Source organism: Astyanax mexicanus, chromosome 6 (genome assembly GCF_023375975.1).
Source record: "Astyanax mexicanus isolate ESR-SI-001 chromosome 6, AstMex3_surface, whole genome shotgun sequence".
Lineage (NCBI taxonomy): Eukaryota > Metazoa > Chordata > Actinopteri > Characiformes > Acestrorhamphidae > Astyanax > Astyanax mexicanus.
In genome coordinates, this window is record NC_064413.1 from 7,870,829 (window position 1) to 7,896,064 (window position 25,236).

At 38.4% G+C, this 25,236-nt stretch overlaps 1 protein-coding gene across 1 annotated transcript in view; it reads right to left on the reverse strand.

The window, feature by feature from the left end:
- The window catches only part of LOC103030813 (protein shisa-7), a 71,580-nt gene extending 48,470 nt beyond the window's left edge, over window positions 1-23,110 (reverse strand). Inside the window, exon 1 of the mRNA XM_007256473.4 lies at window positions 22,538-23,110. The gene's annotated coding sequence lies outside the window, so the exon portion shown is untranslated. The remainder of the gene's footprint in view (window positions 1-22,537) is intronic.
- Between the last annotated feature and the right edge of the window lie 2,126 nt (window positions 23,111-25,236).

Consider the following 25,236-nt stretch of genomic DNA (forward strand, 5'->3'; position numbering starts at 1 on the left):
ACACTAACACACTGCATACCATATATACTAACACACTGCTCATCATATATGCACTAAAAAACTGCTCACCATATATACACTAACACGCTGCACACCATGTACACACTAACATACTGCACACTATATACACTAACATAATGCACACCATATATACACTGAAATACTGCTCACCATATATGCAATAACATATTGCACACTGACAAATTGCTCACCATGTATACACTAACATACTGCAAACCATATACACTAAAATACTGCTCACTATATACACCTACATACTGCTTACTATGTATACACTAACCAAAATACACACATATACATGCAGTGCACAGCATGGTACATATGCATATATACACTAACATACTGCACACAATACATACAGTGAGTCCAAGAAGTATTTGATCCCTTGCTGATTTTCTTTGTTGGCCCACTAATAAAGACATGATCATTCTATACTTTTAATGGTAGATGTATTCTTACATGGAGAGACAGAATATTAAAAAGAAAATCCAGAAAACAAATCTAAGGAATATATATTAATTGATTTGTATTTCATGGAGTGAAATAAGTATTTGATCCCTTAGTATTCATTAGCAGTTCTGGCTTTTACAGACCAGTTAGACACTCCCAATCAACTTGTTACCTGACCTGAAGCCACCTGTTCTCACTAATCACTTGTGTGAAAAACACCTGTCCACAGAATCAGACAGATCACACAGATTTCAAGTCTCCAACATGGGTAAAACCAAAGAGCTGTCACAGGACCTCAGAGTCAGAATTGTTGACCTTCACAAAGCTGGAATGGGCTACAAAAAGATTAGTAAGGTGTTGGATGTGAAAGTAACAACTATTATCAATTATCAGAAAGTTTAAAGAGTATAACATGACAATCAACAGACCTCGGCCCGGTGCTCCAAAGAAGATTTCGCCTCGTGGGGTGGCAATGATGCTGAGAACGGTCAGAAATCGTCCTGCAACCACTCGGCAGGAGTTAGCAAATGACCTGAAGGCAGCTGGGACCACAGTTTGCAAGGAAACAATTGGCAACACTTTGCGCAACAATGGATTCACATCCTGCAGTGCCCGAAAGGTACCCCTGCTGAAGAGAGCACATGTGGAGGCGCGCCTCAAGTATGCCAATGATCATTTGAAAGATGAACCAAGTTATTGGGAGAAGGTTTTGTGGTCAGACGAGACCAAAATTGAACTTTTTGGCCTCAACTCCACCCGCCATGTGTGGAGGAAGAAAAATGCTGCCTATGACCCCAAGAACACTGTGCCCACCGTCAAGCATGGAGGTGGAAGCATAATGTTTTGGGGGTGTTTCTCTGCCAAGGGTACAGGGCTACTTCACCGCATCACTGGGAAGATGGATGGAGCCATGTACCGCACAATCCTGAGGGACAACCTCCTCCCCTCTGCCAGGGATCTGAAAATGGGCCGTGGTTGGGTCTTCCAACATGATAACGACCCTAAACATACAGCAAAGGCAACAAAGGATTGGCTCAAGAAAAATCACATTAAGGTCATGGAGTGGCCCAGCCAGTCGCCAGACCTCAATCCGATCGAAAATCTATGGAGGGAGCTGAAGGTCAGAGTTGCCAAGCGACAGCCCACCAACCTTCATGATTTAGAGAGGAGCTGCAAAGAAGAGTGGGCCAAAATTCCCCCTGGTGTGTGTGCTAAACTTGTGGTTAACTACAACAAACGTCTCACCGCTGTGCTTGTAAACAAAGGCTTTGCCACTAAGTATTGAGTGTGTTTGGCAAGAGGGATCAAATACTTATTTTCCTCATTGAAATACAAATTAATTAAAATATATTCTTTAAAATTATATTCTGGATTTTTGTCTTGATATTCTGTCTCTCCATGTTAGAATATATCTACCATTAAAAGTGCAGAAGGATAGTGTCTTTATTAGTGGGCAAACAAAGAAAATCAGCAAGGGATCAAATACTTCTTGGACTCACTGTATATATTAACATACTGCACATCATATATACGCGAAAATACTGCTCACCTTATATGCAATAACATATTGCACACTATACACAATGACATACTACATGCTAAATACAGTAACATACTGCTCACCATATACTGTATACACCAAAATACTGCATGCTGTATACACTATCATACTGAACACTATATACACTAAAACACTGCACACTATATATACACTAACACACTGCTAACCATATATACATTAAAATACTGCTCATCATATATGCAATAACATATTGCACACTATATACACTAACATAATGCACTCCATGTACACTAACACACTGCACACTATATACATTAACATACTGCACATGATATACACTAACATACTGCTCACCATATAAACATTAACACACTGCACACCATATACACTGACATACTGCACACACCATATATACATTAAGATACAAATCAACATATATACACTAACATTGCACATCATATGCACATCATACACACTGACATACTGCACACACCATTTATACACTAACCTACTGCATGTTATATACACAATAACATACTGCTCACCATATATACACTAACATGCTGCTCACCATGTATACACTAAGATACTGCTCGGCATATATATATAACATACTACACACCATATAAACACTAACATACTGCACACCATATATACACTAACCTAATGCATGCTTTATACAAATACTGCACACCATATACACACTAACATACTGTACACCATATATACAATAACATACTGCACTCTATATACACTGACAAATTGCACACCATGTATACACTAACCTACTGCACGCTATATACACAATAACATACTGCACACCAAATATACACTAACCTACTGCTCAGCACATATACATTAACATACTGCACACCATATATACACTAACATACTGCTCACCATTTATACACTAACATACTGGTCACCATATATATACTAACATACTGCTCATCTTCTATATACTAACATACTGCTCACCATATATACACTAACAGACTGCACACCATATATACACTAACCTACTGCACGCTATATAAACAATAACATACTGCACACCATATACACTAACATACTACGCACCATATACACACTAACATACTGCACACTATATATACAATAACATACTGCTCACCATGTATACACTAAAATATTGCACATTCTATCTACAATAACATACTGCACATCATATACACTTACATACTGCACACACCATATATACACTAACATACTGCACACCATGTATACACTAAGCTACTGTTCATCATATATACATTAACATACTGCACACCCTATCTACACTAACATACTGCACACTGTGTATACACTAAGCTACTGTTCATCATATATACATTAACATACTGCACACCCTATCTACACTAACATACTGAACATCATAAACACTGACATACTGCACCCACCATATATACACTAACCTACTGCACGTTACACAATAACATACTGCATACCATGTATATACTAACATACTGCACACACACTATATACACTAAGATACTCCACACCATATTCACACTCACATACTGCTCACCATATACACTTACATGTATATACTAACATACTGCTCATCTTCTATATACTAACATACTGCTCACCATATATACACTAACAGACTGCACACCATATATAAACTAACCTACTACACGCTATATAAACAGTAACATACTGCACACCATATACACTAACACACTGCTCAGCATATAAACACTAACATACTACGCACCATATACACACTAACATACTGCACACTATATATACACTAGCATACTGCTCACCATGTATACACTAACCTGCTGCACACAACATATATACACTAACATATTGCTCACCATGTATACACTAACATACTGGTCACCATATATATGCTAACATACTGCTCATCTTCTATATACTAACCTACTGCACGCTATATACACAATAACTTCATGCACACCATTTACACTAACACACTGCTCAGCATATAAACACTAACATACTGCTCACCATATATACACTAAAATACTGCACACTATATACACTAACACACTGTACCAAAATACTGCTCACCATATATACACTAAAATACTGTACACTATATACACTAACATGCTGTATGAAGACCCTTTGATCTCTCTACGAATATCACAGTGCCTCTCAGACCTCTCAGTGTCTATACGTCCATATGTCTGCTCTTACCATTTTACAGTGGCTTGCAAAAGTATTCATACCCCTTGAACTTTTCCACATTGTGTCACCTTACAACCACAAACTTAAATATATTTTATTGAGATTTTACGTGATAGACCAACACAAATTATTGCATAAGTGTGAAGTGGAATGAAAATGATACATGGTTTTCAAAGTTTGTTTGACAAAAGTATTCAGCCCCTTTACTCTAAAACCCCTAAGTAAAATCCATTGCAATCAACTTCCTTCAGAAGTCATTTAATTAGTTAATAGAGTTCAGCTGTGTGTAATTAAGTCTTAGTATAAATATAAACAGCTGTCCTGCCCCAGGAAAGAAAGACCAGTTTTGCCTCTGTTTCCACTTTTTTGATAGAGCTCTCATACTTTTACTCAAGTTTGGGTCTCTACAAAAGTGTAAAAATGTATTTACATTCATTACTCAGGTAGACGTATAGATACTAGTTTTTAAAATACTTCTGTAGTTCTGTAGTCTGTCTGTCAAAAGTGGTAAAGGGAAAAAAATGATATCAAGGACAAAAGTCCACACCACAGGAGCCTTTGGTGCACTATCCCCCCCTCCCAAAAACACTTTTCTTCTAAAATGACTATATAATGACTATAATTTTATATTGAAGTGTTAATATTGATACATTTGGGATGCACTAGGCTACTTGGTGTTTCAGCTGCATATATACACAAATTGAAAATGAATGTATTTTAGTAGAATGTAGTTGGACGTTTGTCACGAGTTCACAAATCTCTGCATGGATCATCTTCATACTAGGCTACATACAGTATTGTGCAAATGTTTTAGGCACCTGTGATATATTCAGTAAAGAAAAAGCTTCTTATCTGTGAAGTGTTTATTAGCTTAGTAAAACACCAGCATTACAATAAATACAAACAGCAATTTTACAAAAAGCAGAGCTTTTACAGCCCTGTTTTCCTTAAAACATCTCCTAATCTCTCCTCCTCATCTGAGTTTAATAGAGTTATTTCTAGTTATTTTCATATTAATCAACACCTGGTTTGGTAAATTGGTAAATGTGGTAAATCAGGTGAGCTGCTGACGGAACTGAACATAATATACACATGCTGGCTGAGGAGCATCCAGGAGAAATCTGGAATCTCTACACTTTGTTCTTCAGCTCAGCTCACAAGATAAAAAATACTTAGTTAAAAATGAGAATTCCTTATATTCCATATTGCTGAGATAAATGGATTAGTTTAATTTGCTTTGTAGTGTAATTTGTGTGTGGGGGGGGGGGGGGAGAGACGTGATGTGCAGGTGTGATGGATTACAGTAAAAACCAATAGGGTGTCGGAATGGTATATGTTTATACTCCGCTACATCCAATCACAATCAGATTCACTGGATCTGGATAGGGTTCTTTTACCATGTAGGAAGTAGAAAGGGTAGATAACTGTGTGAAAATGTAAGGCGTAGAAGTAAAAAAGTCTTTACTTCAGTAAAGAATAGATAACAATAAATTCAACTTAAAGCCGATGTCTGTAATATTTGTGAAGTGGGGGATTTAGGGCCCTCTCTGGTGAGAATGGGTAATTGCACTGAACATGCGGAAGAATCATTTTAAACTGGGCGGGTGTGATGCGGTCTCCTTTTAGAGCAGATGAATCCGATTCCAGGTTATGTTCAGTCAGAGAGAGAGAGAGAGAGAGTATTCTCAGTCAGAAACTGCTGAGGAAAACGTCTTCAGAGGATGTAAGAGAGTTATTATATACAGTTGTCAGTTTTGTCAGTGTAAATGAATGAGTTACTGAGCTCTGAGGTTCCTCTTCTAAAGTCTCCGATGCACCACCAGCCACTCGTGTTCAGTGATACTGAGCCGTATCCTCTTCTAGAGGCTGTAAGTGTGACGTAAGTACATAAAAATGTGTGACGTGACCAGAAAAACTCCCGCCTGACACTCCAGTTTTTAAAATGAATATATTAGGCTTAGCAGGGATGGTCGTTCCAGCACACTGGTACCAATTAAACACAATATTTTATCCCCTCTCCACTCAGAAATGCTTCTTTTTTCAGTTTAGAAACAAAACAAAATGGACTGACACTTTAAGTAAGGTACCGAAGTATTTTTACATCATTCCTTGACACCTCTGGGTCTCTAGTACCTTACAGTACATGTCTGTTTGATATAATATTATACTGCACCCTATACACTACTATACTGAAATCGTAAGACTGTACTACGTACAACAAAGAGCTGGAAAAACTGTTCCACACACACACATACACACACACGCACACACAGTGCTTCAGCTTTTTATGACCTCTATATTAATTACTTTTTAGCGATTTAATTATATCACCATTTATTAAACTCTGCCTATCAATCTCACTCTCAGCCAATTTAGAAGACATGAAGTTTCATTTCCTCAGCAGTTCTTCTTCTGCCTTTCCTGCACCTCCTCAGCAAACACACACACACACACACACACACACACTTTTACACACACTCTCGCACACAATTCATTTCATACAGTTTTTTATATTACTGCAAGGGAATCCATTTTCAGTGAACACAGTGTTTTCCCCCCTTAATAATTCCTATTAGTGTAATTGCAGCCGTGTGGCTAATAGGCCTACTTGTGATTTCTATCATTAGTCACCACCCCCAAACACACGACCTGCATGGACACGAACATACCTACACAAACAAAACACTCCAGTCTACACATCAAGCTCTACACTCATTACCCAGCATCCATGAAGTAAAGTGTAAACACTTGTAAATGTACATATATGTGCAAACTATATTTAAAAGCTATTAAAATTTAAACAATTTTATATATTGACATAAACAGTATCAGTTAATGGTACAAATTTACAAAATCCAGTGTACATTCACATTTTCATCATAATAACTAGAAAAAAGACACAGGAATACAGAGAATTCTGTAAATATTAAAAGTAAAAGTATTTTCTTCAGAGAAATTACAGATGAAGCCAGAGAGTGGTGAGTACTGTTTCCTACACCTACAGAAGACTCTTGGAAAGTGGAGAAACTGCTACAGGAAACAGGAAGATGTCTGGCCGATGTTAGCTTAAGATTGGACTAAGCCTCAGTTTCAGCAGTGAAGAGCAGAATCAGAGGTCTGACAGGTGAAGTGCAGTAATAAAGCACTGCTACTGAACTACTAAACATTAAGGGGTGTTCCAAAATTTTTGACCGTAGTGTATGTCTTGATCAACAGCTACTAAGAGTCATAAAACCTAACAACATTAGAACAGTAAATTTAACATTAACTCGGCAGAAAGCTTCAGAGAGAGACCACAATGAATTATGGGGTTAGAACTTCATCTCCCTCTCAGCTCCCTGTTCCCTTCTTCTCCCTCTTCCATCCTTCTGTTCTTCTTCTCCCTCTCCTCTTCTTCTCACTCTCGGCTCACTTTCCCATTCTTCTCTCTCAGCTCCCTCTCTCCATCTTCCACCCTTTTATTTCCCTCTCCTCTTCTTCTCCCTCTCCTCTTTTTCTCCCTTTCCCCTTCTTCTCCTTCTCAGCTCCCTCTAAGTTTCTTCTCCCTCTCTGCTTTCTCACTCAGCTCCCTCTCCTCTTTTTCTCCATCTCTACTTCTTCTCCCTCTCAGCTCCCTCTCCTCTTTTTCTCCAACTCTGCTCCCTTATTCTCCCTTTCCGTTTCTTCTCCCTCTCTGCTCCCCTATTCTCCCTCTCCCCTTCTACTCCCTCTCTGCTCGAACTCCCCTTCTTCTCCCTCTTCCCTTTCTTCTCCCTCTCTGCTTACTCTCCCCTTCTTCTCCCTCTCCTCTTCTTCTAACACTCCGCTTCTTCCCCCCTCTTCTTCCACTTTGCTCCCTCTCACCTTCTTCTCACTCTCTTCTTCCTCTTCACTTCTTCTCCCTCATCGCTCCTTCTCTCCTCCCTCTCCACTTCCTCTTCGCTCCCTCTCCCCTTCTTATCCCTCTCTGCTCCCTCATCCCTTCTTCTGCCTCTCCACTTCCTTTCCCTTTCTTCTCCCTCTCCACTGCCTCTCTCCTTCCTCTCCCCCTCAGCTCCCTCTCTCCTTCTTCTCCCTCACTGCTCCCTCTCTCCTTCTTCTCCCTCTCCTCTCCCTGTTTACTTCCTCTGTGGTCCCTCTCCCCTTCTTCTCCCTCTCCATTTCCTCTCCCCTTCTTCTCCCTCTTCTCTCTCTCCTCTTCTTCTCCCTCTCCCCTTCTTCTCCCTCTCTTATTTCTCTCTCCTCTTCTTCACCCTCTCCCCTTCTTCCCTTTCTCCCCTTCTTCTCACTCTCCATTCCCTCTCCCCTCAGCACTGCAGTGACTCTGATTAGCATGGTGGTGGTGTATGAGGTGTTAGTGTGTGTTCTGCTGGTACAGTGAGTGGATCAGATACAGCAGTGCTGCTGGAGATTTTCACTCTCACTTCTGGACTGAGAATAGTCCACCAACAGTGTCTTTCCAATAGAGCTAAGATGTATTAGAAGCATCTAGCCCAGGGGTGTCCAAACTACAGCCCGCGGGCCATTTGCGGCCCATGTCCTTTTTTGGAGCGGCCCCCGAGGTATTTTAGAAATAGAATGAAAGTTGGCCCGCTGTTAAGCAGGTTTTTATAATGTGAGATTCAAAGTTTGAACTCTAGGTGTCAGAAACGGGCCAAAGAGTCTAAAAGTGGAGAGGGTGCGCATTTCTAGCGCAGAAAAACGGGCCAAAGAGTCTAAAAGCGGAGAGAGTGCGCATTTCTAGCGCAGAAAAACGGGCCAAAGAGTCTAAAAGCGGAGAGAGTGCGCATTTCTAGCGCAGAAAAACGGGGCAAAAGAGTCTAAAATCGGAGAGAGTGCGCATTTCTAGCACAGAAAAACGGGGCAAAAGAGTCTAAAAGCGGAGAGAGTGCGCATTTCTAGCACAGAAAAACGGGCCAAAGAGTCTAAAAGTTGGCGTAATTAAGGAGTTTAATATTAAGAGACATCATGAAATTAAACATCAATTTGAAAATTCTTAGTTTACACAAAGATAGTAAGTCAAGTAAAATGGTGTGTAAATGAAATAATCAGGAAAAAAGTATTATTTAAAGTGGTATATTTCATTATGTGTTTTATTACAGAGTCTGTGACTTGAAATATATTTCTCCTTCTGGCCCCCAACAAAAAAAGTTTGGACACCCCTGATCTAGCCAATTCCTCCTCAGCAATCCCTAACATATTAACTTTAATTACCTAGTTTCTGATATTGTATGTCTTAGTCTTTTTAGTTCTATAATCCAATCAGGCATAACATTAAAATTACACAGTGAATAATATGATGATTTGATTGGTGTTGGACAACAGAGCAACAGATGGCAACTGCCACCACAGCAAAGGCTAAACTGACCCAACTGGAACAAAGCACTGAACAGCCACTAAGCTCAGAATCTAAACACCAAAATCCAGATAAACTCCACTGTCCAGAAGAACATGTGAGGATGTCAGTCAGTAAATCCAGATAATTCGGGATACATAACAGGCAGATGGCAGAAGCAATACATGCTACTCTAATTAAAAATGGTCATAAACTGTGACCATAAAGCAACCAAATGTGTCAGTGTGTCTCTCACGACCATTAACGAGTAATTTATTTAATATTCTGAACAAATAATAAAAAGGTGTAGTGTTTTTTTTTTTACTATAGATTATTTATAGTATGAACACAAGATATTTTATGCTTACGCTTTTAGCGTGTGCCAAATGTCAAAACACGAACAACCTAGTTCAGGCCTAACTGAGGCAGAACCATAAAACTATTTTTTAAAAAGAATTTACATCTACCTCATCTGCTGACCTGCCTTGGACAGTAGGTACAGATCCCTCCCTCAGAAGAAGTCTGCTGGCTAATCTTGCTGTGTACTGTCCGAAGTTCTCAACTAAAATGAATCACCATTTTTTTAACAAATGTGTGAGAGAATGATTTAAATGTTTAAAAACAATATTTTTTAAAGAAAAATGGGAAGGAATTTGCATATTCATCCCTCATTCAACAACTGCTAATAGAACCACATGAACAAGAGATTATTTTAAACACCTTTATCACCAACAAGCTCTACAATACAGAGTTACTATATTCACTAATACCACTTACAGCTTTACTACTGTACACAACACAAACCTTATGTTCACCATGACCAGAAGCTCCTCCCACTTCTCTACTACAATACAGAGTTACTATATTCACTAATACCACTTACAACTTTACTACTGTACACAACACAAGCCTTATGTTCACCATGACCAGAAGCTCCGCCCACTTCTCTACTACAATACAGAGTAACTATATTTACTGATACTAATTACAACTGTCTGTCTGCAAACAAAATGAAGGCTAAATATATGTAAAAAAAGAAGCATTTTTTGCATTGCCCTTTTTTCAACTTTTAGACTTTTAGCTTTATTTTCAGGCTACATAATATAATCGTTGTGAATAAAAATGTTCTTTGACATTCAAAACCTTCTAAAACTTAACTTAGAAACATTGCTCATATATTTATTATATTAAACTTGATCTTTGTCACAATGCCTCGCCAAACACGAAAATATGCACTCATACAATAAGAAGAAGCCCCCTAAATGTTTAAGTAAGGAGAGACCAAATTACTCTGAACTGAGGGCCAAATTACCAATTAAACAACATATTTTATGTCACTGATTAAAAATCACAAAATAATGCTGGCTAATGGACTACTACTGATCTCCTCAGTGAAGCAGGTCTTTCCCACTAGCATGGTGACCCTCCCTTCACTCACAGTGTAAGCATCAATCTGATTGGCTCTTTCAGGACTTTATTCTTAAATGGAAGCTCTATTTAGCGTTATTAAAACTCCCAGTCATATTTGAATCAGTGGCTGGTCTATTCATTAACAATGTCTCTGATTAGACCTTTAACATGGGAAAGGTTTACTTTTCTACTGTTAATGATTATGGCTTACAACTAAAGAAAACCCAAAAGTCAGTATCTGAGAAAAGAATAATATTATATAAGACCAATTGGTACTTTTAGCAGTGTTGGCAGTGTGTCAAGTCCTGCTGGAAAATGAAATCCTCATCTCCATAAAAAGTTGTCAGCAGCAGAGGGAATCATGAAGTGATGTAAGATTTTCTGGGAAAACAAAACTGCACTGACTTTGCACTTGATAATAACACAGTGGACCAACACCAGCAGATGACATGTCTCTCCAAACCATCACTGATTGGTGAAAACTTCACACTAGACCTCAAGCAGTTTGGACTGTGTGTCTCTCCACTCTTCCTCCAGACTTTGCTTCTTTGATTTACAAATGAAATGTAAAATTTACTGATGATCGGTGATGGTTTAGAGAGACATGTCATCTGCTGGTGTTGGTCCACTGTGTTTCATCAAGTCCAAAGTCAGTGCATTTTTTTTCCAGAAAATCTTACAGCACTTCATGCTTCTTCCCTCTGCTGCCAACTTTTATAGAAATGAGGATTTCATTTTCCAGCCTGAATTGGCACACTGCCCACACTGCCAAAAGTATATAATTATATAGTAGTCTTATTTTTTTAAACACTGATTTTGGGGTTTTCATTAGCTGTAATCCATAATCATCAACAATAAAATAAATAAACGCTTAAAATAGATCAATCTGTGTATAATACATCTATATAATATATATATATATGAGTTTCACATTTTAAAACAAATTAATGAAATAAAGTAACTTTTTTAATGACTCCACCTTTTAGAACTACAGTGGGTTCAGATTTACAGGCAGGTGTAACTGGTAGCCTAAGTATTACAGTAACTGTAACCCCATGTTCAGGCTACATGCTAATAGGAAAGGAATCCTGTTATTACCACCTGTTGTTTACAGTTACTAAACTGTTCAGAAGGTTGAGTGCTTTGGAGCGTGTTTAGACTGACAGTGAAGCTAGGTGGACATGTATTAGTCTATAATGTTCCTAATGGGATGTGATGTACTTTATCTATATAATGGATGATTCCTCTGAATCTTCTGAGGTAAATTTAGCACAGATGGATGGAGGGAAATGCTCTGGTGGAGCTCTGTTCTGACCAGCCTATTCCACTTCCACATACATACATACAAACATACATACACACATACATACATTCAAATATCTCTGGATCCAGTGAGCAATTCCACAGGTAATAGAAGCAGTACATAACACTGGCTGAATGCTAATGATGTACTTATGATGTAATGATGTGATTCATTCATACATTTGAATCCGAACAATTCTGTTTTTGTGTTTTGAGATGCATGAATTTGAATCTATTTGATTAAAAAATACAAATTTAGCAATTTAGAGAATTTGTGGGTCTGAATTTTTTAAATTGAAAAAAATGTAAATGTTATTGTGAAATAATACAAATTTTAAATTGTTCAAGTAATCAAAAATTGTTATCTGTGGATATGCTGTTTGACCAACATGGTCTTACTGGTCAAGTTGGTGAATTTACAACAATGGATGATCAGTTGGTGATGCTGGTCAAGAAGGTCAACCAACATGGTGATTAGGTATGCATGATGATATCAATATGGCCAATAATTCAAACCAATACTTGCTGACATTTTTATTGTATACCTGAAAAAAGCTTGGGCAACACTACTACAACTGGCCAACCCTGACCACGCAACTTTAAAGGGACAGTTTTCTCTCTTTTTAAGTTAGAATACCTCTATGGACCATTCAAAAATCTTTGACAAAATCACTCTTACATAAAGAGATCTCACCAGCTCTATTCTTGCCAGTTTTAGTCTCTTTCAGAATGATTTAAGTACCGTTTAAAGCAGGGGTGTGTCCAAACTTTTTCTGATGGGGGCCAGAAGAAGAAATATATTTGAAGTCACGGGCCACAGACTCTGTAATAAAACAAATAATGAAATATACCACTTTAAATAATACATTTTCCTGATTATTTCATTTACACACCATTTTACTTGACTAACTGTCTTTATTTTGACAGTTTTGTGTAAACAAAGATTTTTCAAATTGATGTTTAATTTCATGATGTCTCCTAATATTAAACTCCTTCATTACGGCAACTTTTAGACTCTTTGACCTGTTTTTTTGCGCTAGAAATGTGCACCCTCTCCGCTTTTAGACTCTTTGGCCCGTTTTTCTGCGCTAGAGATGCGCACTCTCTCCGCTTTTAGACTCTTTAGCCCGTTTTTCTGCACTAGAAATGCGCACCCTCTCTGCTTTTAGTCTCTTTTGCCCCGTTTTTCTGTGCTAGAAATGCGCACCCTTCGCTTTTAGACTCTTTTGCCCGTTTTTCTGTGCAAGAAAAACCTCGCGGGCCGCTCCAAAAAAGGAAACGGGACGCAAATGGCCCGCGGGCCGTAGTTTGGACACTCCTGGTTTAAAGGCTAAATTACTTTTATGCAAATAAGCTGTTGCTGGCCAAGCCCCATGTTTACACTGAGCCTTTACCACACGTTTGTGTTTGGTTGTGCTAAATAGCCAAAAACTTTCATCCTTAACTGCGGCAGAAGCACAAAACTCATTATTTGAAATTACTTACACCTCCCTCATCTGCTGACCATCCAACGGATCATGGAAGCATTTGATTCAAGTGGGAAAAAAAGCACACAGCAACTGAGTTTTGCATAATATGTCCTTAATGATTTAAGCTCAATTGTACTCATATTTATTAAGGGTGTCTAGTCTCTTTGCAAGTTATAAATGTCTATAGAGGCTTCAGCACAGATAGTCATGATGGTCGTTAGATTTGGTGATGCTGGTCATGTGATGCTGGACATTCCCCACATCCCTGAAAGCAATGGTAGTCATGTTGGTCATCAAGTTTGGTGATGCTGGTTGTGCTGCTCAACCAGCACTGATCGATTCATGGATCAATTTATGATATTAACCCTTGTGTGGTGTTCGGGTCTGTGGGACCCGTTTTCATTTTTCATCAAATGATACTAAAAATATATTTTTTCTAACTCAAACTCATTGGCATTGGCTCATTTTTTGTGAAAAACATATATCAAAACACATTTTCGATAAACACACACTGTACACCCCAACCCCCCCCCCCTACACATTTATATTACATACAGTATGTTTGTCCAAGGACTAATAAACATTGCTTCATTTGTAAATTTGAAACTAAACAAATTTTCTACTCATATCTTGAGTTAAATTCATTTTCTTTTACATTTTATTAAAAAACTAATAAAAAAAGAGTAGCACTTTTTGAAAGAAATGTAACATAAGAAAGGTAAAGGGCAAATATTAACCATGTAAGCTGTTTATATTGCTTACAATTTAGGTGAAGCAAGCATGTGTAAAGCATTTTAATGTAAAATTGCTTAATTTCGCTGAATTAAATACAAGTAACAAAGTAAACGAGTTACAAAAATATGAACACCACACAAGGGTTAAATATGAAGGTTAAAACTCCACATTAATGGTCAGCAGTAACCTCGGTGCGCACATGTGTATCAGTGCACACAGGGAACTGGCGCTAGCCTGCGTAGGCCATTTAAAACAGCTTATAATCTGTGTGGAACAGAACGCCCCTCTGTGTAAACTGGATTAGCCTTTCTTAAGCGCAGCAGCCCGATCAGCAAGAGACTGTGGGCGATGGGAGAGGGAGATGTGGCGCTGGAGATGTGGCGCACTGACAAACAGCCACTTTCCAGAACGCTCGACCCGAACGCCGGGTTCATCAGGGAAGCGTCAGCGGGCCCAAACATCTCGCTGCGAATCACCACGCGACGTCAGCGTCAACATCGCTACAGCGTTAGCGCTACCACAAGGGGTTCTCTTCCCACCAGCCCAGTGAACGACGTGTCTCTGTTTTTTGGACGTTCTCTTCTTTCTCTCTCGCTCTCTCCACCGTTCCCCACCCTCACTTTCTCTCTCACTTTCCCTCTCTCTCTCTCTCTTTTTTCCCTCTCTCTCTCTCTTTATGATATTCAGTGCGTGGGTTGAGGCAGCTAGCTCTCTCTCAGAATAGCACTGCAGCAGTTCATACTTGTGTATAGGGAGAGAGGGAGAAAAGAGAATGACAGAGAGGACGAACAGACCTTCTCCCTCTGAGCTTTTTTCTTCGCACACCTCCAAGAAACTGCCTTTTGTCCTCTGCTCTCTGCACAGACCCACTAGCGTAGCCCATAGCAATGCTAATACACTGTAATCATGTGCAAGATTTTTAACTGCTTCAACTGCTCATCCCTCCATCATAGATCAATCCCTCCATCCATTACTCCATTCTGTTCCTCAGTACATCTAACAATCACTCCCTCTACCCATCCTTCCATCAATCCCTTCATTCAATTCGCTAACCTCTACCTTTGTCTATTGCACCATCCATCTATCACTCCCTGAAACTATCCCACCATATATTCCTCCATATATTATCTACCCAGTTTTCCATCCATCCCTTATACACCCCTCTCTCCGTCCTTCTCTCCATCAACCCCTTCTCCCATTAATCCATCTACCTATTCTACCTATGTTCCTGTCTCCACCCATCCTTCAATATGCTCCTCCATCTATCTCTATCTTAAATAAATCCTTCCCTCTCTTCCTCTAGCCCTTTATCTCTTCCCCATCCAGTCATCCATCCATTTATTCCTTTATCCATTCCTACCTCCATTCTTCCTGCACCCATATTTACCTCAATATCTTGATCACTTACTCCATCTATCACTACCTCTATCAATCCCCAATAGCTTGTTCTTCTTCATCTCCATCTACCCATCCATCCATTGTTTATTTCTCTCTAAATCCATCTCTCCATTCACTCCTCTCTAATCTGTTCCTCCATCCATCCCTACCCTCCATTCCTTAATCTCTTTCCCTTATTTCACTCCATCCACCCATCCTTCCCTCCACCTGTCCTTTCATCCTCTTTTCTGTCATCCCTCCATCAATCCCTCCTTCCCTCCTCCATACACCACTCACTCCATCCCCCCATCCCTCCCAGCTGACATCTACTCTGACACTTCAGCAGTGACTCTGACTCCGGCTCTGACTTTACACAGCCAGTGCAAATCACAGGGAAATTACACATGGCCTTCTTGGCACCGGCGGGCAGTCCGTGGCGCAAATGGCCGAAACGTTCTGTCACTCCGGAGCGTCGGCTATTATCCAGCGTTCTCTCAGAGGAGCCCGGTTCCCCTGCCTCACAAAGAACCGTCTGTGGGTTCTGTCTGATCAGATTAAGGAACAGACGAAGGGAAGCGGCTGTAAGACGGGTACAGTCTGAGGGCTCTGAGTGGAGCTTGATTGACACGGACGTGTTTCAGCCGTGCAGGTGGTGGGAGGAGAGGGCAGCGCCACACATTATACTGAACAGCATGAGAGAGAGAGAGAGAAACAGCGCATGAAGAGAGAGACAGCATGAGAGAGAGAGAGAGAGAGAGCATGAGAGAGAGAGAGAGCATGAGAGAAAGACATCACATGAAGTGAGCATGAAAGAAAGGGAGAGAGAAACTGCATGAGAGAGAGAGATACAGCACATGTGAGAGAGAACATGAGAGAAAGAGAGAGCATGAGAGAAAGGGAGGGAGACAGGATGAGAGACAGTGCATGAAAAAAGAGAGAGCATGAGAGAAAGACAGACAGCACAAGAAAGCGAAAACGCATGAGAGAGAAACAGAGAAAAAAGAGACAGAACATGAGCAATCACTCAGTCCCAGACACTGTCCCTCTGACCCTTTATCCATTCTTTAGTTTGTTCATCTATCCATCATTTTATCACTTTATCCTTGCATGCCTCCAGTCATCCATCCATCATTCACCCATCTATCACTCTAATCATTTATCACTCATTCATAGTATCAATCAATTAGTCCACCCATACATCACTCTGTACATTTATACATATATCTATCCAACAATCACTCCATCCATTCTTTCACCCTTCCTTCACTCCATTCTCTACACTGTAAATCCATTCGTCGATTAATTTGTTTATTCACACATCTTGTCCATTTATCCATACATCTATCACTCCCTCAAATAATCCTTCCATTGCTTTATCCATTCATCCATCCACCCATCCATCAGTCCATAAATTCATGCATCCATCATTCACCTAATCATCAGTCTGTCCATTTAACATTAGCATTAGCATTAGCATTGCTAGCGGCAGGGTTAATTTAAACATTGTTATGGTGGCCGCATAACTAACCAATAGACAGATCTCTTAGTCTGTAAGCCTTTCCACTGTCCGGTTCTGTGGTGCTAAGTAAGATTAGCTCTCCCAGCTCAGTTTGGAAGCCACCAGAAATGGATACCCTCTGTCCTCAGAACTGTTCAGCTCTGCAGTAGAAAAACAGCAAATGATTCACCATATATATTCTCAAACATTTCTTCTGCATGATACAGAATGTCTTTATATGTTTTTTTAAAGCTGCAGATATATTTTTAAGAACCTAATTTCAGTACTGCACCCTTCCTTAAGCTTAAAAACATGCATATGCTTCAATAGTTCTTCTCTGTGATGAAGAATGTCTCGTATACGGTTCTACAATGCAGCGGAAAGGATGCGACAAGTGATATTATGAGTCACGTTCTTCAGAAGACTTCAGAAGTAAAGACAACAGGTCAATTCATAGAACCATGAAAGCTCAAATAACCAAATATATGCTTATAAAGTTCTTCTGGGTGATGCAGAATGTCTTGTATAAGGTTTTTCAAAGCTGTCTCTACCTTTTAAAGGAGCCACATTATTTCCAATTGGGTCTAGAACCATCCTGGCACCAGCCCTCGTCTGTCAACCCACACCAGAGCTCCACCAACAAGATCAGTAGAAAAAAAGCCATATTCGTCATTTTGGTTGAGAACCTCAGACAATACACAGCAGGATTAGCCAGAAGACTTCGTCTGAGGGAGGGATCTGTACCTACTGTTCGTGGCAAGCTAGCAGATGAGGGAGATATACTGGTAAATACTTTCAAATAATCAGTTTTGTACTTCTATCACAGTTAAGCATTAACTAGTTTGTTTATGTCTTTTCATTTAGCACAAGCTAACACTAACATGTGGTAAACACCAAGTGTGAGCATGCTTATTTGCATAAAAGTGACCGAGAAATTAAATGGCTCATTCCGAAAGAGACTGAAACTGAAAACGTCTGTGCAAAGAACTTCATGAACATGTTTTGTATAGCTTATAGACATATTCTAACTTGGATGGAAAAAAAGATGGATAAAATTTCCCTTTTAAGGCACCAAAGAAGACAATGGTTCTATATAGAACCATGTGATGGACAGTATCTTGTTTATGGTTCTACAAAGCACCAGAAAGAATCCCACTACTGTTATGAGTCACGCTCTTCTGGAGTTCTGACAGAATGTGTTGTATATAATATATATGTTGCATAAAGTTATCCAAAAGCAGTGTGTAAAACTGGTGGAGGAGAACATGATGCCAAGATGCATGAAAACTGTGATTAAAAAACAGGGTTATTCCACCAAATATTGATTTCTGAACTCTTAAAACTTTATGAATATGAACTTGTTTTCTTTGCATTATTTGAGGTCTGACAGCTCTGCATCTTTTTTGGTATTTTATCCATTTCTCATTTTCTACAAATAAATGCTCTAAACAACAATATTTCTATTTGGAAATTGGAAGAAATGTTGTCTGTCGTTTATAGAATAAAACAACAATGTTCATTTTACTCAAACATATACCTATAAATATCAAAATCAGAGAAACTGATTCAGAAACTGGATCAGAAATAAACTGAAATTCAGAAGTGGACTCATGTAAATATCTTGTAAATATAATAATGTTGTGAGTCACGTTCCTCAGGATTTCCTGCAGAATGTCTGTCTGTTGTATATGATTCTTTAAAGCTGTGGTAACGTTTTAAAGAGCCTCTTTTCAGTGCTATACCCCTCCTCAAGGGTTCTTTATTAAGCACAGTGGTTCCATTTAGAACCGTAAAAGCTCAAAAGATAAACATAGCTTTAACCGTTCTTCTCTGTGATGAAGAATGTCTCGTACATGTTTTTTTTTTTTTTTTTACAAAGCTGCAGAAAGGATGCCACCTAATGTAATGAGTCACGTTCTTCAGGAGTTCTTCAGTAAAGACAACGTTTCAATACCATGAGGAATGTCTCCTTCTTTATATAGATTCCACTATTGTTACGGGTTCTGCAGAAAGGGTTCTAGGTAATATCTGCAGAATGTGTTGATGTGGTTTTTTAAAGCTGTTTTTATGTTATATACAGACAATAGGTTATATATACAGACTTATTACAGAATTATTAAAGCTTGAATAACCACATATAAATACAGTTTATGCTTCAATAGTTCTTCCCTGTGATGCAGATAGTATAGTTATGTCACAAAACAACCACTTGCACACACACACACACACACACACACACACATATATATATATATATATATATATATATATATATATATATATATATATATGAACGGCTTGTATGTGTACATGTATATGTATATGCATGTATACATATTAGCGCTATACTCTTCCTTAAGGCTTCTTTATAGTGATATACTGAAGCCAGTGGTTCTTATACATCACGATGTCACAAAAATAAATAATAATAATGCAGCAATGTAAAAAAATGTAGCAAGCCACCTGCTCTATGTTCTGAAGAAAATAATAGAATAATACTAATAAATAAAAACATCTTTAATATAATCCGAGTAAGGCTGCTTAAAAAGATAATAGAACACTTCAATAACTACAAAAGTATGAATTAAAAACATATAATACCGTCTTAAAACAAGCAGTTGCATGAAAACCGAGCATGCCTGAGGGCTCTGCAGACAGCAGACAGTTGCTATAGTAATAGCGAGGCATAATATAAAGGCCAGTTAGTCGCGCGGGCAGAGCTGAGCTGTGGCGAGCCGAGCCGAGCTGAGCCGAGTGGAGAGAGGCGAGTGCACGAGCCCAAGTTGGAGACTTCCCGTTACCGGAGTGCATGTGGAGTGCATTAGCACATGCCAGTCTTTTTAATTGACGTTTAAATCCTACGTTTTGCTGTTTCTTTTGTTCTGAAGCGATAGAGAAAGCGAGAAATATAGTAATCATTGATTAATCAACTAATCGACTAACTAATCAAAAAATAATCTACTGATTAGTTGACCACCATAATAATTATATAAAAAGTATTATTATTATTACTTAAATCCCATATTTTGCTTTTTCTATCGTTTTGGAGCGATAGATAAAGCTAGAATTACTCAGCGACTAATCGAATAATCTGAAAAAAAAAATCGTCTGATTAGTCAACTACCAAAGTAATCATTGGTATTATTAGTATCACTTAAATTCCATGTTTTGCTGTTTCTATCATTTTGGAGCTATAAAAAAATGCAAAAAATTATGGAAAAAAAAAAAACAGAACAATAACTTACTGATTAGTCGACTACCAGAATAATCATCAGTATTAATTAATGAAATGTTATGCTTTTTCTTTTATTTTGGAGAAATAGGGAAAGCTAGAAATAATCATCAACTAATTGTCTATATCAAACAATCTGATAAATAATCGACTGATTAGTGGACTACCAAAATAAACAGAAGTATTACTTAATAAAATGTTTCGCTTTTTCTTTTATTTTGGAGAAATAGGGAAGGCTAGAAAATAATTGTCAACTAATCGACTTTATCAACTAGTTTGATAAATAATTGACTGATTAGTCGACTACTTTGTTTCTATTGTTTTGGAGCGATAGAGTTAGCTAAAAATGATCAGCAACTAATCACCTATATGCCAATATGTCGACTGGCAAAATAAACAGTATAACTTAAATTCCGTGTTTTGCAGTTTATATTGTTTTGGGGTGATAGTGTCAGCTAAAAATGATTGTCAACTAATCGACTGAATCGACCAATCTGATAAATAATTGAATGATAACTTGACTACCAAAGTAAACATTGGTATTACTAAAATCCCGTGTTTTGCAGTTCCTAGTGTTTTAGAGCGGTGTAGACAGCTAGAAATTATCGGCAACTAATCGACCATACTGATTAATCTGAGAAATAATCAATTGATTAGTCGACTCCCAAAATAAACATAAGCATTACCTAAATTCCATGTTTTGCATTTTATACTGTTTTGAAGCGATAGAGAAAGCTAAAATCGTTAAATATTGACTATTTCAACTAATCTTAAATATAATCGACTGATTATCTGACTGACAAAATAAACTTTAGTATTGCCTAAATTATGTTTTGTTGTTTGTATCATTTTAAAGCGATAGAAACAGCTAAAATGATTGTCAACTGATCGACTAGATCGACTAATCTGAAAAATAATCTATTGATTAGTTGACTGCTAAAATAATCACTAGTACTGCTTAAATTCCATGTTTTGTTGTTTGTATCATTTTGAAGCCATAGAAGAAGCTAGAAAAAAAAGCCAAATTATCGACTAAATTGAAAAAACTATCATTAGTATTGCCTAAATCACATGTTAAGCTTTTTCTACCATTTTGAAGAGATAGAGAAAGCTAGAAATGATTGTCAACTAATCGTCTATACTGAATAATCTGAGAAATAATCGACTGATTAGTCGAATACCAAAATAAACAGTATCACTAAAATCCCATGTTTTGCAGTTTATATTGTTTTGGAGCAATACGGTCAGCTAGAAATAATCGTCAACTAATCGACTAACCTGTTGACTAACCTGAATTATAATCGACTGATTATCTGACTGATAAAATAATCACTAGTATTGCTTAAATTCCATGTTTTGTTGCTTGCATCTTTTGAAGCGATAGAGACAGCTAGAAATATTTGCAGACTAATCGACTGATTTATCGACTACCAAATTAATCATTAGTATTAATTGGTCATGAGTTCCCCCCCCCCCCCCACAGTTACTGACAGTGGTGTGCAAATGCATGAAGAGAGACACACACAGCTTGTGTCTTTTCTCATGTCTTGACTCTGCAGATAAAAAGAAAAGAAAAAAAAAGAACTGCCAAAAAAATAGGACTTTGACTCTGACTTTAGAGAAAATGAGCCTAGGTTTAAAAACATAGATCCTTTTGGACAGTATTCCAGTATCGGAGTCGATTTCTAATATTACTATATATTTTTTCCGAACAGACGAGCAGGTGTCCCATTACTTTTGTCCATATAGTAAGAAGTGCTAATTGTTTGAAGAAACAAAGAACACAAAAAAGACAAAACGATGAGACTATTGTTGCATATTGTTTCAGTTTTGAACTTAAGAATATTGAATTTTCGTTGCTGCTGGAATTGTCCGTTCCACCTTAAATGGTGCAGCAGTAACGTTGGGGTGACTGAGGCGCCTCAGGCGCCCCAACGTAACTGCTGCCCCATTTAAGGTGGAACGGACAATTCCGACACGAAGCGAAGAAAAAAACGGGAAAACGCGTCTTTGGCGTTCCACCTACTTGTTTCCCTCACGTTCTCACGCCGGTTCTCCATCCCAGAACTTCACACCACACCGCGGACCATCTTCCAGAACTTGTGAATTAGTGCGCGCGCAGGTATTTCCCCCCTCACTTATTTCCTCGCGTGGCCAAAATATCGGAAACTCTTCCCCATAGGAATGAATGGGAGTCGTGTCAGCTCTGCTTGCAGACCCAGAGTGCCACCCAACAACATGTTAGATAGCTGGCTGCTGCTGGTTCCGCTGCAGACTGCTCTGCTCTGCTCTGAAGGAGCGCACGCGGACGCACGCGCTCGCTCGAAGGGACGCACGCGCGCGCGCACGCACCCCCTCCCTGTTGATGCTGCTGCTGCTGCTACTTGCTGGTGTTGGAGCTGGTGATGCTGCTGGTGGTGGTGCTGATGCTGCTGATGGTGATGCTGTTGGTGGTGGTGCTCAGATGTTGGTGGTGTGGTTTCACAGCAGGTTCCTCAGTGGTTCCTGTTCATCCAAACCTCCTGGACCAGACCAGAACCTGTGGGTCTTGGGTTCGGTTCCTTAATTCCTGGCGAACATGGCTGGCTGGCTGGCTTGAAAGAAGAGGGAGAGGGGAGGAGGTTGATGAGGGGGATGGAGTCGGTTGCCGGGCAACGCTGTCATTTCTTTTTGTGTGTGTGTGTTGCGTATTTTTTGTGTTCGTGTTTTTGTGTTTGTTTTTTATTCATTTCTGTGTGAAAAAAAGAAAATTACGAAAAAAAGGATGCATCGATATTTGATATTTAAATTTTGGTCTTTCTTAGCTTTTTTTCAGAATTAATCGATAACTAACTTTTTAAAAACGAAAAATAAGTGATTCCGTGTCGCATGACAAGCCCCCCACATCCACCTCCACCTCCACTGCACCCCCCCACCCCAACCACTCACGCCCACCAAAACAGCAGCAGTATACTGGTGATGCATGTTTTATATTCTATATAATAAAATAATAAAAAAAGAGAGGTTCGTGATGAATTGCAGGATGCTGGATGCAGAATGCAGAACCCACGATTTTACAAGCTGGATGCCACCCGGCACGCTGTCCAGATGCACCAGAGCTCAGATCAGACACTTTACCACCCTAATCCATAAGACAGGTAAATGCAATGCCAGATCTGATGTAAAGTGCATCTGTAACAGCTTCTAATAGTTATACATACAAAAAAACTTCAAAAAGACTCTTCAAAGTGGCACCTCTTGCCTAGATGACAGCTTTGCACATCTTGGCTGGATTTTCTCAGTCAGCTTTATGAGGTAGTGTCACCTGGAATTTCAGGCTTTCAGTTAACAGCTGTGCTGAACTCATCAAGAGTTAATTACTTGAATTTATTGCCTCTTAATAGGTTTGAGAGTTGTATCAGTTGTAAAGTGAGTTGTACAGAGGTAGAGTTGGTATACAGTGAATAACAGCCCTATTTGAGTAATGTTCTAATTCAAATTATAACAAGAACTACTCAACTATGTAAATAAAATAAATAAATAAATAAAATACTTTAAGAACTGAAGGTCAGTCAATCCAAAAAGATTCAAAAAACATACCTCAAGCAGTATCCCCTAGTGCAGTTGCAAACTCTATTAAAAATAAGGAAAGGAAGAGCAAGAGTTCCCCCTGTTGTACAGGATGAGTTCATCAGAAACCGCATGTTAACAGCACCCAAGATAAGAGCCACTTTTAAAGTGGCAATTCGTATTACTTTGTTTCTAAACTCAAAGCAGAAGAATTTCTGAGTGGAGAAGTGATAAAATATTGTGTTTAATGTTAGCAGTGTGCTGGAACGACCATCCCTGCTAAGCCTAATATATTTATTCTAAAAACTTGGGAGTCATTTTTTGCCAGAGTTCTTCTACAGCCTGGCTCAGTTTTACTGAACTCGAGCATCTGGTGGAGCACTGGAGACTTCAGAAGGGGAAGCTCAGATCTCAGTAGCTCATTCACTCATCTCTCTCTTTGACTGAACATAACCTGAAATCGGATTCATCTGCTCTGATAGGAGACCACATCACACCCGCCCAGTTTAAAAAATGATTTCTCCACATCCTATTACCCATTGTCACCAGAGAGGGCCCTAAACCCCCCAAATCCCAAAACTTACTGATATCAGCTTTAAGCTACAACATGATCCCTTTGGGTTCTTTCATAGTATGGGTGTCTTCAGTATTTATTTACATATATGGGAAAAAGCTAGTTGACACTAACACAAACTTTGCACACCACTGAATGAAAATCTTAGCGTAGCTTACCAACCAGCTAACAAATAAACATCCATTCCTTTGGTATTATTCACTGAATCTTTTTTTTTTAATTTTAGTTTCAAATCCCCACCAGAAAGCCTGTGATTTTTTTAATTAGTTTTTTTTAAATTAGTTTATCTTTTTAATTTTTAATTTATTTTTATTTATTTATTATTTATTTTTATTCTAATGTTTTATATTTTCATTTTTGTTCTCAGTTCTATTATTCATTTAATCCTTTCTTATCATTCTTAACATTTTACTAACCCTTTTACTATTATCTTTTTAATTATTTTATATTTTATACTTATGTGTCAAATTAGTTTTTTATGGTATTTTATATATACTATAAATAATATATATATATATATATTATTTATATAAATTAAATGTTAATTTAAAATTAGTACCTTTATTTTATATTTATTTTTTACTATTTTATATTGTATTATT